At 40.0% G+C, this 17,235-nt stretch overlaps 1 protein-coding gene across 1 annotated transcript in view; it reads left to right on the top strand.

Moving 5' to 3' along the window:
• The window catches only part of DNER (delta/notch like EGF repeat containing), a 300,865-nt gene that overhangs the window by 172,581 nt on the left and 111,049 nt on the right, over positions 1 to 17,235 (top strand). The gene's annotated exons all lie outside the window — the stretch shown is intronic.

Below are 17,235 nucleotides of genomic sequence, written 5' to 3'. Positions count from 1 at the left end.
CACCCCCACTTGGGATCAGCAGCCCACTCTCCCCTGAGACCCCCAAGGCAGAGGCTGTTCTCTTGCCTCCTTCTCTGCCAGCAGCCGGCAAAGAGCCAAATCGAAGACAAACAGAACGTTCCCTAAAATCCTGTCAAAACGATAAAATGAAAGCTGGCCAATTACAATTATAGAAATCTCCTATGGTGGTTAAAACCAACCTTTCTGTTAAACATTATTGCAAGCTTTTTAGATAGTAAAGAGAAACAAGGAAATGGAGGATTACCCTTCGGAAAATTGGCCGGCATCCCTGGAGAGGAGAGGCCGAGAATTCACCCCTGGATCTTGCTCTTGGGAGGACAGCGATGGTGGCGGGGAGGAAGCCGGATTATAGGAATCAAGGAAGAGCTTGGGTCACCAGTATGCCTTGCCTTTTTGATAAATTTGGCCTTGAAGGGAGGGAGAGAGTGGCATGGTTCCCTGAGTAGGGAATCGGGTCAAAAGAAGAGTTTTTGCTTCTAGAGGAGAAGATGCATTGCATTGAAATAGGCCAAAGGAAAGAAACTGGCAGACGTGACAGAGTGGGTGGGTCGGGTGTAATTAATGGATGAAGGTCCCGGAGGAGATGGAATCAGCAGAGCCCGGAAGGCTTCAGAAAATGAGATAAAAAGTCCCTTCTCTGAGGCAAGTGATGTCAGGCACAAGCTGTGACAGAATTTTTACAATTTTTTTTTACTATTGAGGTGAAATTCATATAATACAAAATTAACCATTTTAAGATGAACAATTCAGTGGCATTTAGCACATTTATAATGTTGCACAACTAGCACTTTTATCTAGTTCCAGAACATTTTTATCACCCCAAAAGGAAATGCTGTACCCATGAAGCAGTCACTCCCCATTCTGTCCCCAGCCCCTGGCAACCACCAATCCGCATTCTGTCTCTACGGATTTGCCTATTCTTGATATTTCGTACAAATGGAATCATACAATATATGACCTTTTGCATCCAGCTTCTTTCACTTAGCATAATGTTTTCCAGCTCATCCATGTTGTAGCACGTGTCAGTAATGCCTTCCTTTTTGTGACTGAATGACATTCCATTGTGTGGATATGCCATAATTTGTGTATCCATTTGCCGTTGACAGACTTCTGGATTGTTTCCAGTTTTTGGCTATTGTGACTGGTGCTGCAATGAACATGTGTACAAGTATTTGTTTGATACCTGTTTTCAACTCTTTTGAGTGTATGCCTAAGAAGTGGAATTGCTGGCTCATATTGTAATTCTATGTTCAACCTTTGAGGAACTGTCAAACTCTTTTGCACGGTGGCTGAACCATTTTGCATGCCTACCAGCACTGCATGAGGATTCAACTTCCTCCACATACTCACCAACACTTGCTATTTTCCATTTTTTTGATTCTTGCCATCTTCACACATCCTGGTGTGAAGTGGTATCTCATTGTGATTTTGATTTGCATTTTCCTAATGACTAAAGATGTTGATCAGACAGTACTTTTAAAAAATCATATGTGTTTTATGTCTTTGAAAAAAGTTTTGAATTGTCCCATCAAAAACTGAATTCTAGTGACACCCTTTTGTGCAGGAGGTTGTAGGAGACACAATCTTGTTTACGGAGAAAAAAATAATTACAGGGGCTGCCCTGTGGTGCAGTGGTTAAGTGCGAGTGCTCCACTGTGTCGGCCTGGGGTTCGCAGGTTCAGATCCCGGGCACGCACTGACGCACCACTTGTCAAGCCTTGCTGTGGCGGCGTCCCATATAAAGTAAAGGAAGATGGGCACGATGTTAGCCCAGGGCCAATCTTCCTCACCAAAAAGAGGAGGATTGGCATTGGACATTAGCTCAGGGTGGTCTTCCTCACAAAAAAAAAAAAAATTGCAGACCTCACATGGTTGAGTGGAGCAAATTCTTGGGGATTCTGGCTTGCTTTCCTCTGGATGGAGGCAGGTGATTCAGGTTTTCTGGGTCACCTCAAATACTGGTCTAGGCTAGATCAGCACTGGGGTATCTGCTTATCCACAGGTAGCCATTTAGAAGCTTGGTTTATTTCTAGGGAATGTGAGATAAGGTGGGTTCAGAGAAGATGGTACCCTAACATTGCCTTGACCAGAAACTGGCCAGGAACCCACCACCTGCATGAGGAAGGGGCAAGTCAGGCATCACCCCCACACCTGTCAGACTGTCACGAGCCATCATATGGGTTTCTTCCTTCAGATTGCCTTTTCTTTATACTCCAAGAAGAATCCCAAGAAACTTGGCCCGAATCTGCATGTCTGTTACTCATCACAACAGGGAACTCATTCTGTACTCAATCTTCTTTCTCATAATGGGCATTTTGAGGCTAAGATCAGCATTTAAGGGAGCCATGAGCATTAGTCCTTTCCAAGTTCACACTGGAGGAGAATTTCTAGTTTAATGATAATTCTACAGTTAAACAGGATATTTCCAAGTCAATAAGGGATAGAGAAGCTGGCTCTAGAAGAGAATGAGAAAGCTCTCCCTGGAATACAACAGCTGCTCAGTAATGAATAAATGGAACAAGGTTACCACAGGCCACCTTGGGCTGTTGCCATGAACGCGGTCAACCCTGTCTATATGACTGTAGTTGGTTTCCACACAATTCTGGGCAGAAAAATCAAGCTGTGTCTCAACCTCAGATAGAGATGACTATTTTGATATGTGCAGGAGGATGTTATTTAAAGCTTGAGCGTGGAGGGAAGGGCAAAGAGGACGCTTCCATGACAGTCTTCCAGAGTCAGCAGAGGGCCCAGCAAATGTGGAATGTTCCAGATCTGTCCAGAATTCAAAGGTCATTAATCATCTAGGACATCAGAATTGTCCTGTGCACATCTTGTTTTTGCACAGTCACAATATTTTGGCAGGAAACGGGGGGAAAACGAAGCACGTGAACAGAGGAAATACCCGTAGCAGCTTATACAATACCATTTATACATTCCATAAATAATTGTGGATGTGTGTTTAGGTCTATAGTTATAGAAAAACTTAAAAATTTTGCTTTTTCTCTCTTCATTCTATCTTCACATTATAATTCAATAACTACTTTCCTAACTTCACTAGAATGTTTCGGTTTTTCTTTTCTACTAATGTTTTTCCTTTCTTTATGTGCTTTCTTCATTATATTTTACCTTTATCCTTTTTCTTTGTAATTCTCTGGTCTTGGTTTGATTTAGTATATATTTAGGTGCTAGTAGGCAATTAAAAGGTGTCAGTAACAGAGAGCTGAATATAAATCAAGCAAATTAAACATTGATGCAAGAGGTGTTAACGGTTAATGGAAACAAATGTTAAAAGAGTGAGTTACATGTCATGAAAGCACCGGTTGAAGTGATGATGAACAGTCTGCTGAGGAGGTTTTGTAGGGTCTGGAATGGAAAAAGAGCCTTCGGCAAGGTGAGTGGCAAAGGTCATGGTTAGTTTGAACTTGGATTAGGTTAAGGGCGGGGCTGCCTCACAGGCCAAGGTCACAGACTGTGGAACTTGTGCTGGAATCTAGTCACTCTTCGTCAAGCTTGAATTATTTTCCTTGATTTTTCAACCAACGCTTGCTCCTCTATTTTTAGGATTTCTCCACACGTGGAAGATTTGGGGGATAGGAAAAAAGATATTATATTGTGATATCTAAAATCGGAAGCAGCAGCCAAATTTGACTTTTGCCTGAAGGACTTTTTCAGGTTGCTAAAATAAATAAAAGTGTAAGAAGTGTGGGCTTCCATATTTAGATTAGTATAATATTATACTTCCATTTTCTACCATCAGGACAATTCCTTTTGCAATTAATCAAATATATTCCATTACATTTAGCTTAGTTTAAATTCACAGGATGCACATAAGACAGCAGTTCCATTGCTGTATTCTGGTAGAAAGGATCTTCCACTCACCATGGCCCTGTGACACAGACATTTTCTTCACCGGAATTATTGGATGGGGCTGTTGAACTCTTGGGAATTAAGTGACATAATTTTGGGAAGGGTTGAAATTTTAAAATTGTATAATACCTCCAAAGGTACTAACATTAGTTTTGTTTAGATCAGTAAGAAGCTATGAAGGCCTTATTATTTTTGTCATCTAGTTGGAGAGAGAACCAAGGCTATGGCAAATATCTATGTGTTTAGAGAGAATACATCATTCCTGTACTTGGTCCAGGTGATGTCAGCGTGGGGTTCCACATTTGAACAGTCCATTCTGACGAAGTGTGAGACTTCATGGACCAGTGGAGGCCAGTGGACATGGGGGCAGATCAGGGATCAAGATCTGACTCTAGCACTTACTGAAATTGCGTCAACTCCCTAGAGCCTCAGTATCCCCATCTGATGATGGGAATGATAAAAATGTCCATGTCACAGGGCCATGGCGTGTGCAAGGTCTTGGGCTAGTACAGATCCCTGTAAGTGCTGGAAGAAATCCTAATGGAATTTGAAATGAGATCATATATGTGGAAGCATTTTGTAACGCCCTTCACAAATAAAAGGAGGCACTTAGGATATGCAAACCAAGAGAACTGGCATCTGTTGCCTCCATCAAGAGCCACCTTCCTATGGCCCCTGTCGCAACTGGCATTCCAACCCCGTTATCCTTGGAAGTGCTTCCATTCATCCTCTTTTGAATTACCAGGAAAGCCTCTGGCCTGTGCAACTGATTTTAATTGACTTTAGTGGTAATCATTTGAGGCTAGACTCACGTTTAATTTCCTTCTCAGAGTTCTAATTTTAAAGGATAATTGTTGGGAGAAAGTTGATACTTGAATTTCTGAATCCAGAGCACTAGCATATGCTCTACATAATAGTGTTTTTTGTTTTGTTTTGTTTTTAAGACCTGTGCTGTGGCAAGAGTTGGTACAATTGGCTGCAGAAATGGGCAATCAGCTGTTTTCCTTACTTTTTACCCAGTTTGGACGTGCTGCTCAGCTAAATGTATTTTTAATTTTGCAGTTAAAAAAAATTGTTGACAAATATAAATTTCAGCCAGCAATACTCATGAATATATAATTGTTCCCCAAGAAGAGCCCTGATAACAGGGTCTTCTAAAAAATAGCAAAACCATAGTTACCAGCCAGCAGTGTTAGGACATAAATTTTTAAAAAATTTTTACTATGAAGGTCTTTATTTCTGAACTGAAAATTCTTTTTTTTTTAAAAAATGCTTCTAAAAAATAAAAGTAACTCGATGTTGGTATAATCTAGTTGCCCATGCTGTTGGACAGAAGGCAGTGGCCTGGGGGTGCCTACTTGGCGTAAGATTCAAGGGTATCTAGGGAAGTCCCTTCATCCCACATTTCCCTGACACACCAGCCTGGTGGGATGCCTGGAATCCTGCTATTTGAGCTTAATTCCTATGTAATAAAAGTAAGATTTCCTATCTAAATGCAAATGTCCCTAAAATGGTATCACATTAAGGTGTTATCTATCATTAAAACTGAAATAACTTAGTTTAGTCAGGGGTTGATTTTAGTAGGAAAGAGAGTAGTAGAGAATTCTAGAATGCAAGTGCCGCCTGGAGGTATTGGGTCTGAGAACAGGGACCTGGGTTTGGGAAGGTGATATTTATCAAATTTGTCAGCAAATCTGAGCCTTGAATTTGGTTTTCATTTCTCCCTAGTTTTGAAACAGGGAAGGTTGGTGACATTTGAGCCATTCTTCTGAGACAGATGTTATACCAAGTAAATAAGACCACTTTTACTTTTTGGATCCTGAGAAGCTTTAGGAGAAGTGCTCATCTTATGGTATAAATGATCTTGAACCCCATTCCATAGCAAAAACCCATTTATGCAGCTTTCAGAGAAGACAGGAATTTGGTTCAGTTTATAGGATTTTTTTTTCTTTCCAACATAAGCATCTAAAAATTATAATTAGCAAAAATTATTTGAGGTTGGCCCCGACACTGAGAACAGTCGTGTATGGCAGCCACACTACTAGGTGTATCAGCCTTTGTCAGAGCTTGTGCACGTGAAAGAGGAAGTGGGCATGATGTCTTTTCTAGCACTTATATAGATCTGTGCTATCCCACGGACTTCCACACCCCACAGCCCTGTGACAGAGACATTTCATCAACCCCATCTGATGATGGGGTTACTGAGGCTCTGGGAAATTAAGTATGCGTTTCCTTTTTTCCAAATAAAGAACCTAAATCCAATATCCTATTCTAAGAGTCATGAATGAGCTAGAAAAGCACCTACTAGCATCAAAATAATTAAAATACAATACATTAACCCAAAAATTGTTGAAAGGAAGACATGAGCAGTGTTAATGTTCTTACATTCAAAATTTACATGCAGATTTTTCTCTCTTACTCAAAATTGGAGGATTAAATTATCACAGGAAAGAAATTGCTTCGTGTGAATACTATAGATTAATAAAAACAGTTTGAAAGCAAGCAAAGTTCACCTTGCCTGTGAATTTACCTAATTCTTTTGCCACCCCTGAGTTAGATATTTTGATAAGTTGCTTCTGGAAATTATTAGAATGATGCTTTCCTAATTATCCCGAGCAACACATTTATTAGCTATAACCTGCCATTTGTTCAATATTAAAATGATGAAAGCAACAAACATTTATTGAGATAAGACTTAATTAAAATGAATGCTAAGACGTTCCCACCTTTACTAGTGTTAGTTCAATTTATGTGAGTATAAATTCAATAAAGTAAGGCATTGATCAGATCAGGGACACTATATAGATGATAACTTCTTTCACAATGAGATAAAATGATAGTTTTTTCCCCTTCCAAAAACTGAAGAAATGTTTTCAGTTAAATTCCATGGTATCAGGGATTATATAATTAAGACAAACGTCTTGGAATTTAGGTTATGACACCAATATTCTAGATTTACGTGTATATTCTTATTTCAATGTGAACAAGAGGCTGGAGAATTGTATTCACCCTCCATAAGGAAGCTCAGCTGATCCCTTATATCAACTTTTTGCTGTATTTACTTTTTTATTTATTTACAGTCTCTCTCTTTGGATTGGATTTGAGACTATCCACAAAAGTACATAAACTATAAAATAACCTATTAAGAGGAAAATAGATGTGAACACCAAGGCAAAGGAGAATTATAGGTCCAATAGGAAAGTAAATCTGGGTTAAAGTTATAAAGGTAAAGAGACAAGCCCGCATACTGGCTAAAGATGGGAATCGGGGACACAAACGTGTTGGTTAGCCATGGTCCATGAATGTAAGAGATCACATATGTGAAGGAGTCCAAGGACAATGAGGAGAAACAGGAAACAGGGATGGAGGAAGGAAAGAGGAAAGAATAAAGAAGATCCACACACCTGAGTGATGCTCTGAGCGAGAAGCCACATCTTTACTTTTATTTTTTACTTTTTTTTTTGGTGAGGAAGATTGGCCCTGAGCTAACATCTATTGCCAAGGTTCCTCCCTTTGCTTGAGGAAGATGGTCCCTGAGCTAACATCTATGCCAGTCTTCCTCCACTTTGGATATGGGATGCTGCCACAGCGTGGCTTGATGAGCAGTGTATAGGTCCACGCCTGGGTTCCGAACCTGTGAACCCTGGGCCACCAAAGCAGAGCATGCAAACTTAACCACTGCACCACCGGGCTGGCCCCGAGAAGCCACGTCTTTAAGTGGATGTCATACGGGTAGAGTTCTTCAGGTCTCTCTCCCCATCTTGGGGTCTTGGGTATTAGATGGTGACAGAGGTTTTGAGAACTCAATGGTTCATCCCAAGAAGGACAAAAACTACCACTCAGGACTGACCTAAGGACAGACCCAGAGCAATCAGAGTGCTTGAAACAGTCAGGGCAGGAACTGGGGCTTCTCTGTAAGGGATCAGGTGCTTTACCTTTTACCTGGACCAGGTGCAGGTGCAGCTCCTACCTGGTCTCCACGTCTGTTTGAGCACTTGACCCTCCCTGTCTCCAAGATGTGTGAAAGGCCAGTGAAATCTTAACAGGAAAAAAGTGGTTGGGGGTTTTGATGATTTTACCCAAGCCTAATTTATAATCTCTGCCTGTATCCTGGTGCCTGAATCCAGCTTGTGATTCGATTTGTTCATTTTCATGACCTGACTCGGACAGGAACTGAGAAGAGGGGACCAGTCATCCACTTACTCATCCTGTGTCACTGATAGAATCATTTATTATAGAACTCCTTTGCTATTGGATAGGTGTTCTGGAATATCTGTTGTATCATCTTAGATCTTTCAACAATTAAATTTTTAAAATCACAACATAAATAATAGAATCTTTGGGGTACCACACACCTCCTTTTATTTCTCCTATTATTGAACTGAGGTCCAACAGGAAAAAAAGTAATAAATAATATAAATTACTTGCCCAAGGTCAAGAAGGTAGAAGAACCAGGATAGGAGCTCAGCAAGCAATGTAGTGTTTTCTCTTACTTTGCTACATGATTGTGTGTGGTTCGCTTTGACGTAGTTTCTTTTGATATAGAGAGCAAGGCCTGGAATCAGCTTACCTCAATTCAACTTTCAACTCCTCAATTAATTAGCTGACCAACCTTCGTCAATTTATTCATCCTCTCTATGCCTCAGTTTCCTCACATATAAAATTGGAATAACAGTGAAGATAACTGTATTATGCGAAGCCCTTAGAACAGCGCCTGGCATTTATTGAGTGCTCAATAAATATTCATGGTGAAGACGATAGTAATGATGACAGTGACACAGACTTATGTCTCTAACTAGATTGTCAATTCCTAGAGCACATGAACTATATCTTATATGTCTCTGTATGTGCAATGCCAACCTTTTCACACAGCTATTGCTTGGTGAATATTGTGTGTCCTCTAGGATAATGGGTTGAATATAGTAAGCATCAAATATATGTGAAGGACTGAAAGCAGCATTTGAGGAGGACTGCTCTGAAAATAGTTGGAGGAATAAGTCAGAGAGGGGAAGAGTAAGTGTTATGGACTGAACTGTATCCCCTCAAAATTCCTGTGTTGAAGTCCTAACCCCTAGTACCTCAGAATGTGACTGTCTTTGGAGATTGGGCCTTTAAAGAAGTTATTAAGGTGAAATGCGTTCATATAGGTGGGCCCTAATCCAATATGACTGGTGTCCTTGTAAAAAGAGGAGACTGGGACACAGGCATACACAGAGGGAAGACCGTGTGAAGACACAAGGAGCAGAAGACCATCTATAAGTCAAGGAGAGAGGCCTTCAAAGAAACCAACCCTGCCAACACCTTGATCTGGGATATCTCTGGAATTGTGAGAAAATAAATTTCTGCTGTTTAAGCCCCGCAGTCTGTGGTGCTTTGTTATGTCAGCCCGAGCAGACTAATACAGTGAGAATAGGAAAGGAACCAATGAGGTGGTTGTTAGCGCTCCAGGGTGCCATGAAATCACTTGGAGTAGGATCTTGACGGTGGGGATTGGTGGCTTATATGGGACTGCAGACCAGGTCCATCAGATCTAAGAGTTGAAGGGGCCTTTGGAGGTCATCCCCTTCAAATCCCCACTCAGTGCGTAAATGCTCCCCTCATCCCCTTTCTCAGAATGTTATTTGAACTCTGTCCCTCATTCTTTGTAACTTAATTCCTTGCATTTCCGAATATCTTAAATTGTAAGAATGTCTTTACAATGACACCAAATCTGCCTTCTTCTATCTCTGACTAGGTGTGTGACCTTGAGCAAACTACTTAAATTCTCTGATCTGTTTCTTCATTGGTGAAATAGAAAAATAATCCCAATCTTGCAAGACTGCTGGGAGGATTAAGTGAATCCTTGCATGGTACTTGGCATATGCTGGGGTTTTCTTCAGTAAATGATAGTTTTGTATCCTACTCTGCCCCATTGGCTTTTCATCTTTAGAAAAAGTTATCACTGGTTTGTCATCTTGGCTTTCCATTTAAAAATGTAATTCATAGTGAGTTTTCCATCTGAAGTAACTTGAGGAAGATGTTGGGAAGGACCTCTATTCTTCAATGAGTCCTTCTCATCAATAATTTATACATCAAAATGTCCATTTTATTAAAGCTTTTTTTCTTACCATTTTCTTTTGATATAGCAAAGGAAATAACTAGAAGGCTAAATGGAATTTTAAAATAAGAAAGTGGAATAGTATGTCATTTACTTGTGGGATCATGCTATTTTTTTTTTCAGGGAAATTCAATAAAAGCTGAATTTTTCAGTAAGATTCTTTTTTTTAAAGTCAAATTTTACTTTTGTTAATGGATTGGAACATTGCAGCAAATAAGTACATGGATGTTAGTGAATTGAAGATCAAGGCTGATTACATGGAAATCTCATGCCTAATTATGGCTACACTCAGAGTGCTGAGAACACGTACATTGCCAGGATATGGTTGGAAACTGCTTTTGAACATCTCCATTCTGCCAATCCATCCATCCAATTTTAGTAAGAAAGGCTTTAACAAAATTTCCTGAAAGACATTTACTTTCTTCTCCCTTAAGTAATAAAGTAAACGTCAATGTCCTTTGGAAGGAAAGAGCAAGACTCTCGTTCATTATTGTTTCTGTTATTTAGAATTTAACATTTAAGCCAAAGAAATGAATTTTATGAATTCAAGAATGTCAAGTCTTGAATTTAATGTTTAGATGATCTGCGTGTTTCTAAGCTTATTTTTTCAAATAAGCCACTACATTTGCAACTAGTGAACCTAAATAGAAGGGCAATAGTGTGTGTGAGATTAATGGGAAAATAAGATTAGGAGCTATAAGCGATGCGAGTATGTTGTTTAAATTACATGTGTAATGAATAATAGTATAATAAGACCTAGCCAATAAACAAGAATTTAAAAAACGTAATTCATAGTGAGTTTTCCTTTGAGATAGCTCACTGTGTCCCAACAAGAGGCAACTATTTATCTCTATGGCTGGGTTCCAGGTGTTCTTGTGTGGCCTGGGCTCAGGGAAAGGCATTCATAAGCACTTTTATATCATAAGTAGAATTCTCAGATAGTCTCTTAAATTTTACATTCAAATAATCCTTTCTGTGTCTTAAAATATTAAATCTGTGTTTAGTAAAAGGCTAAACTTACTTGCCTACAAGAGCTTGCTGGACTGATCTTCTGACCCTTTAACGATAGCTCACCTGTGCTTAATCAAATGAAAACACGTGCTCTGATTACTGCTTTTTATCTAGGCTTTTGTGTCTGTCAACTACGTAATTTCAGCCTTGAATGACTACCCGGTCTAGTTCCCATAGTCTGGGAGCTGGGATAATAGGTCTTTGGCTGAGGATTATCAAAATGAGGCTTCTGAGGCCTCCATCTCCGCCGATTCAGGGTCAGTGTATTTGGGGTGATGGGACAACTCACTCTGAAATCTGATTGATGCTGTGTTGTTACCTGAGTTGGTTGGGACTCACTGCCGTCCTTTCCTCAAGTCTGCTTAGAGCAATATAAGCTCTCTGTCAAGGGAGCTTACTTACTCAGGGAATCATCTTCATGGATAGTTGCACCTGGAGCTCCTCCGTTAACTGGGAGCAAAAAGATTCCAGAGCTTTCCAGTATTAGGAAACAGAGTCTACTTCTTAACCCTGCCGGTGTATGGAGAGCTAGTTCAGAGAGGTCTTCTGAATTTTTACCCATAGGCACTGTAAGCAGGAGTTGCTCTCTCTCAGCCGAGGCCTGGGCTGGGCGTGCCCTGCTTGTGACCCTGGCCTGCTGGGGAAGCTGAGAGGCAGCCAAGCCTTCCCTTGGCATTGGAATGGCCGAGCTTTCTCTTCCAGAAGACTCTTTTGTTTAGAGGGAAATATGCTCAGTTACGTGATTCATGTTGTCCACAGGAGAAGACCTGTCATTCCCTTAGGACGAGCAGAGCTTTTCCTGGCACTTGGATATGAAATAAATTTCTGGAGTGGGACTTCGTATATGGGGACTCGGGTGATATGCACACCGTGTTCTCCTCAACATCCCTACCATAAAGGCAATAGCAGATTCCACAGGGAGGATCTGGACACAGGATGCTGAAATGTCTCTAATACTTCAAAGTTTTATCTTTCCTTTCTTGGGATTTAGCCAGACTCTTAAAATAAAAGCAACACATTTTTTATTGTGGAAAATTTCAAACATATATAAAAGTAAAGAGAGTAATTTGGCTAACCACCATGTCTGTGTCACCTAGTTTCAACAATTATCTACTCATTAGCCAGAGTTTTGACCTTGCAGATGTTCAGACATTTAACTATGAATGGCCCAGATGTTGTTTGGAACCAGGCTGGCCCATGATGGAAATCGAAATTGGCCCGGAGAGTCCTTTAGCCAGGAGTGGTTTAAATAATCTCCTTTCCATTTTCAGAGGTGTAGGGTCCTGTTAGTCACCTTTTGGCTTGGCAATGTAGTCCTAATCCTTGTTCAGTACCCCCTTTAGTATGAATGTGTGGTCGAAGGCTGTGTAAGTATCTATGATGCTATCTTAGCAAAACACAAGAACATCAGAGAAAGACGAGGAAGTAGGAGAAGAGGACTCTTTACCTGCATAGGACTCTCCTGCAAGTCTGCCTTTAAGCAGCCTATGATAAAGTCAGCTTAATTCAATGGACACTCAAACATCTATTATGTATGAATAACTAAAGTCCCAGACGTCAAGGACCTCCAATTCTGGTGAAGAACTGCCCAAAGTTTCTAAGTCTGTTCATGAGTGATTACACACTTTATGTACAAGAGATGCTTTCAACCTCAGGAAGGATATTTTTACTCTATTTTGACACCTTATTTGAATAAATTTGGTATTATTCTTAAGGCTAAAGGGAATTAGAATCAGTGAACGAAAAGGACAGCCAGCTGAAAAGGAAGGCAGCCAGACACAGGGGAAGGGGTAGAAAAACTACAGAAATCTAGAGCTAGAACTAAAATACCACAGTTGTTGGGGGTTATTTTAGAGTAAGGGTAAAGGGCGCCCCCACATGTGTCTACGGTATGCGTAGAACACCCCGGCGATGATAGGACAATATGCAGCTGTGAGCGGAAAAGGATTTGGAATCGGCTGATAGGGGTTTAAGCTTTGACCTTGTACTTGCCATCTGGGACACCTTGAATAATTTTTCTGACCTCTCTGTCGAGTCTGTTCTCAATTCCTAAAATGGATCTGATATCATCCACCTGACAGATGTGGTGAAGATTAATGAGATAATTCAACGTAAGCAAGCGCTATAAACAATGAGATTCAGTGTCTAGTCAGCTGGGGTTTTTATGTTCATACTGATGTCGCTGGGACACCAAAAAGAGACAAATGTATTTTCCGTATGCTTTGTTTAAGGGAGAAAGTAAAATAAAATGGATAAATTCTGACTCTGAAAGAGAGAAATAGAACTTCTCAGAAAGCATCTCTCTCTCTGGGGTGATTTGTACATGACACTTAGGCTTTCCTAAGAGGTGAAAATTGAGAAAATGAGACAGAAAAAGTAACATGGGACAGGTTGTCGAGGGTCTTATGTGCCCTGCTAGAGAATTTAGACTTAGTTATTCATACATTTGGCTCCATATTTCATAAAGTATTTGAAATATAATAGTACCCAAAAATAAGGCAGAGTCAGAGAAGACATAAATTAGAAAGCAATATCCAAGTTAGAAAAAGGAAATAGTTGTATAGGTCACAGAGCCCTAGATGTTAGAATTGAACTTCCAGCGGGCTGGCCCGGTGGTGTAGCAGTTAAGTGTGTGCACTCCACTTTGGTGGCCTGAGGTTTGCTGGTTCGGATCCCGGGCGCAGACCAACGCACTGCTTACCAAGCCACACTGTGGCGGCGTCCTGTATAAAGTAGAGGAAGATGGGCACAGATGTTAGCCCAGGGCCAATCTTCCTCAGCAAAAAGAGGAGGATTGGCATCGGATGTTAGCTCAGGGCTCATCTTTCTCACACACACACACACAAAGTTGAACTTCTAGTAGACTCTGAGCACACCACAGCCAAATCGCAAAGCAGAAAAAAATGGGCAATCTCATGATCTGCATTGTTCCTGAGGATAAAACGTCGCTGCTCATGACTAGCAAAACTTTTACTAGCACTTAACTGAGTGTATTTCTTGGGTAGGACTTTATAAATGAGGCAGAAAATGATGTATGGCATATAATGTTCTCACCAACGTCCTCATGGTAAATGCAATAGTAGGTTTAATAGGGATGTTTCTTATGGGATCCTTCTCTTCCTCTTCTCTACTTTATTCTTCCCCATAACATTTATCACCTACTACATTAGTTACTGGTTCATTTGTTTATCGTCAGCCACCCCCACTGGAATACAATCCCCATGAGAGAGTCTTGTTCACTGTTGTGCCCCCCTCCTAGAACAGTGCCTGGCACATAGTCGGTGCTCAATAAATAGTTGTTGTGTGGGTGAATAAATGAATTCAGTCTGACTGAAATTTTTTTTCCTACCGCTGTCTGAGAAAGTTTCATTAATGTACAAATGGAATATTTGACTTCAAGCTGTTGAGGAAAATTGAGATTCCACATTGGGTTTTAAAATTAATCTCTGAGGGTCACTTGTCATTTTACTTGAAAAAGACTTTTACATACAAATATACAATAGTTTTGCAAGGATGTATCTTTCTGTAATTTAGCTAAGCTACTAATTTTAAGTCAGTCCGTTTTGTCACTTATGCTAGTTAAGTCAACTCATCCTAGATTAGTGATCTCATAGTGTGTTAAATAAACTTCTTAAGGTTGGTATAACAGTTTACAGCTTTTTGGTGATCAAACATAGTTTTCTACAACAAATATGTTAAAAACATAGTTTCCTAATAAATATTCATGGCCTCTTACAAGTCAACAGTCTTGAAACTATTAAAACAAACCTTTTAATATTATAGGAAAGCTCTTCGTTCTTAGAAAATAGATTCAGGAAGAAATCTAACTTTATGGGCTACATGATACAGAATACACAAAGATTTAACTAAAATTTTATGGTCATGGATATGTAAACATTTGTTAATCTTCATCCTCATGCGTCAATCTAAGTTTAAGAATCAGCGCAGTGTTTTGCTTGGTCAAAAGCAATTGTTTCAACGGTTTCTTTCAAGGTTGCTCTTTAAAACAAAGCCAAACAAAATGTGTGGCTTCTGTTTCAGCTTTAAATTCAATCCAAGCTAACTCGAAGATATTTGATTTGGGACTTTAATAATTTATTTTCACAAACAGCATATTTTCCGTGGAACTCACCAGATGAATTATATGCAAAATGTAGTCCCCAAATAGGCAAAGAAATTTATCTGCAATATGGAACGTCTGGATACAAACCAAGTAAATTTTAGAGGACAGCTGCCAAAAATAATGACTCCTAGTAATTTATTAGGATGCTGAGGCCCACTTGGGAATTGTATGCGCTGGGCATGCACAGCATTTACATTTCAAAGGCAGTCACAAATCTGCAGATACACAAAGGGCTCCAGACACATCCCCTGCAAGTATCAAAGGTGTACCCTGTTGTACATTTGAGCAAGGCCAAGATTTTCCTTAGAAGACAGTTCTAGAAAAGGAATTTCCTACTTAAAAGGCTGCCTTTAAACAGTCCTTGATGCAGCTTCTCCCAGCTTTCAACTACAAAGTCTATGCAAACACACACAAAAGGAAAAACTCACAACACCATGAAAAACCAGATAGGAAGTCAACTATTATTAGAATGCAGAGGGAATTTCCATTTGCCACAAGGAGGTGTGAGAGATGATAGAAACAGAAGGCAGAAAATTTAGCTCTAACGTAAGAAGAAAAAGCCATTGCTTTTATTCCAATTGTTCTGGTTTCTAAGATATAATTGAAGAACATATTCTTAAACTAAAGACTTGATTATGCAGATTACAGGGATTTGTCATATTCCTTTAACAAAAACATATTCAATTAACAAAAGAAACACACCTACATAAAATCTGGAGATTTGGTAGAGCTAAATTCATGTTTGGCTGTCTGGCTTCTTGCTTAGCTGCTGAGGCCAGAGGTCCATCCACTCCTGGTTTAGTCACTTGTGGCAAGGGGCATCCAGTTACAGTGTAAACTATTATCTCACTGTTTGAGGGACAGTTTTTCTTAGAAAAGGAGTCTGCTAGGAGTGGGGCAAGTTAGATGGAAGGCACTAGAAGTTTAGCTACAAATAGAATGCAGCCATGAATCAATTTGCATAATGAGTTCTGTGAGTGTTCCTTCCAGGAATGCAAGGCTGAGTCAGTACTAGGAAATTTAAACATTCAGTTCACATATTGATATGTCAAAGATAAAAAAACATAGATGATTTTTTTATAGAAGCTAAAACGGCATTTGATAAAATTCAATCATCATTCCAGCGTTCTACATAGTGATAAATTCTGCGAATCTCCTTTTGAAATCAAAATTATTCTCGAAGAACCACCATTGTAACCATGAGGACTGGAGAAGGGAAGACGACATTTTCATTATTTGCAATTGATATGTGCTTTTTCGAGGTTTTGTTTTATCTAGAAAACCCCAGAGAATCAACTAAAGACCCTGACGTGTAGCGAGACCTCCGTATAATGACTGGTAACTTAACTCTAGCATTTTATATATCCGTAATAATCGATAGCAAGTATGATGGGTATTACAAGAAAGGGACGAGGAAAATATCTATTGACAATAGCTACCAAGAATTCTAAATATGCAGTAGTATTTTATCAAGAAATTGATAAGAGCTATTAAACTTCATTGAGAGACGAAAAAGAAATTAAAGAGAAGCATGGACAATGCTTTCCTATTTCAGGAGGAAGGAAGGTGCTGTGTTTTGCTTTGGGGGAGGATACTGGGTGGGGATCCTGAGTTAACAACACCTGGAGAACAGGGGCAAGTCTCCCTCTAAGATTAGGGGCAGGAGGCTGGGGCCCAGAGAGGGAGCCAGGGCCGGCAGACTTGAGAGGCTGTTGGCGGGGCTTCGGAGAGGTAGAGATTTGAACACTTGCCTGATGTGTGGCGCTTGGGCGGAGCTGGGAAAGGTGCTTTTGGAAGTTTAGTTTTGACTTTGTAAGAAGTAAGGTTTGCTCACGCCATCGTCCTTTGCCTTCTCCCCTCCCCTCTTCATGAAAATCTTCGCTAATGATGTACATCGCTTCTCACAGGCTTTGGAGCCCGATTAGCGTTTCTTTTAGACCTATCACCACCCTCAGGCTGGCGTTAAGAAGAGAACAGGCAGGCTCAGTTGTATTTGGATTTTATAGCCATCTCAGAAATGAATCAAATGCGGTCCTCTGGGTCTGAGTTATGGGCTTTTACTAAAATAATGTTAATCTCATAAACCAAACAAGAAGGTTACTTGAATTATACTCTT

The sequence above is a fragment of the Diceros bicornis genome, chromosome 37 (assembly GCF_020826845.1).
Source record: "Diceros bicornis minor isolate mBicDic1 chromosome 37, mDicBic1.mat.cur, whole genome shotgun sequence".
In the NCBI taxonomy this organism is placed as follows: domain Eukaryota; kingdom Metazoa; phylum Chordata; class Mammalia; order Perissodactyla; family Rhinocerotidae; genus Diceros; species Diceros bicornis.
This window is presented reverse-complemented; position numbering and strand designations above follow the sequence as displayed.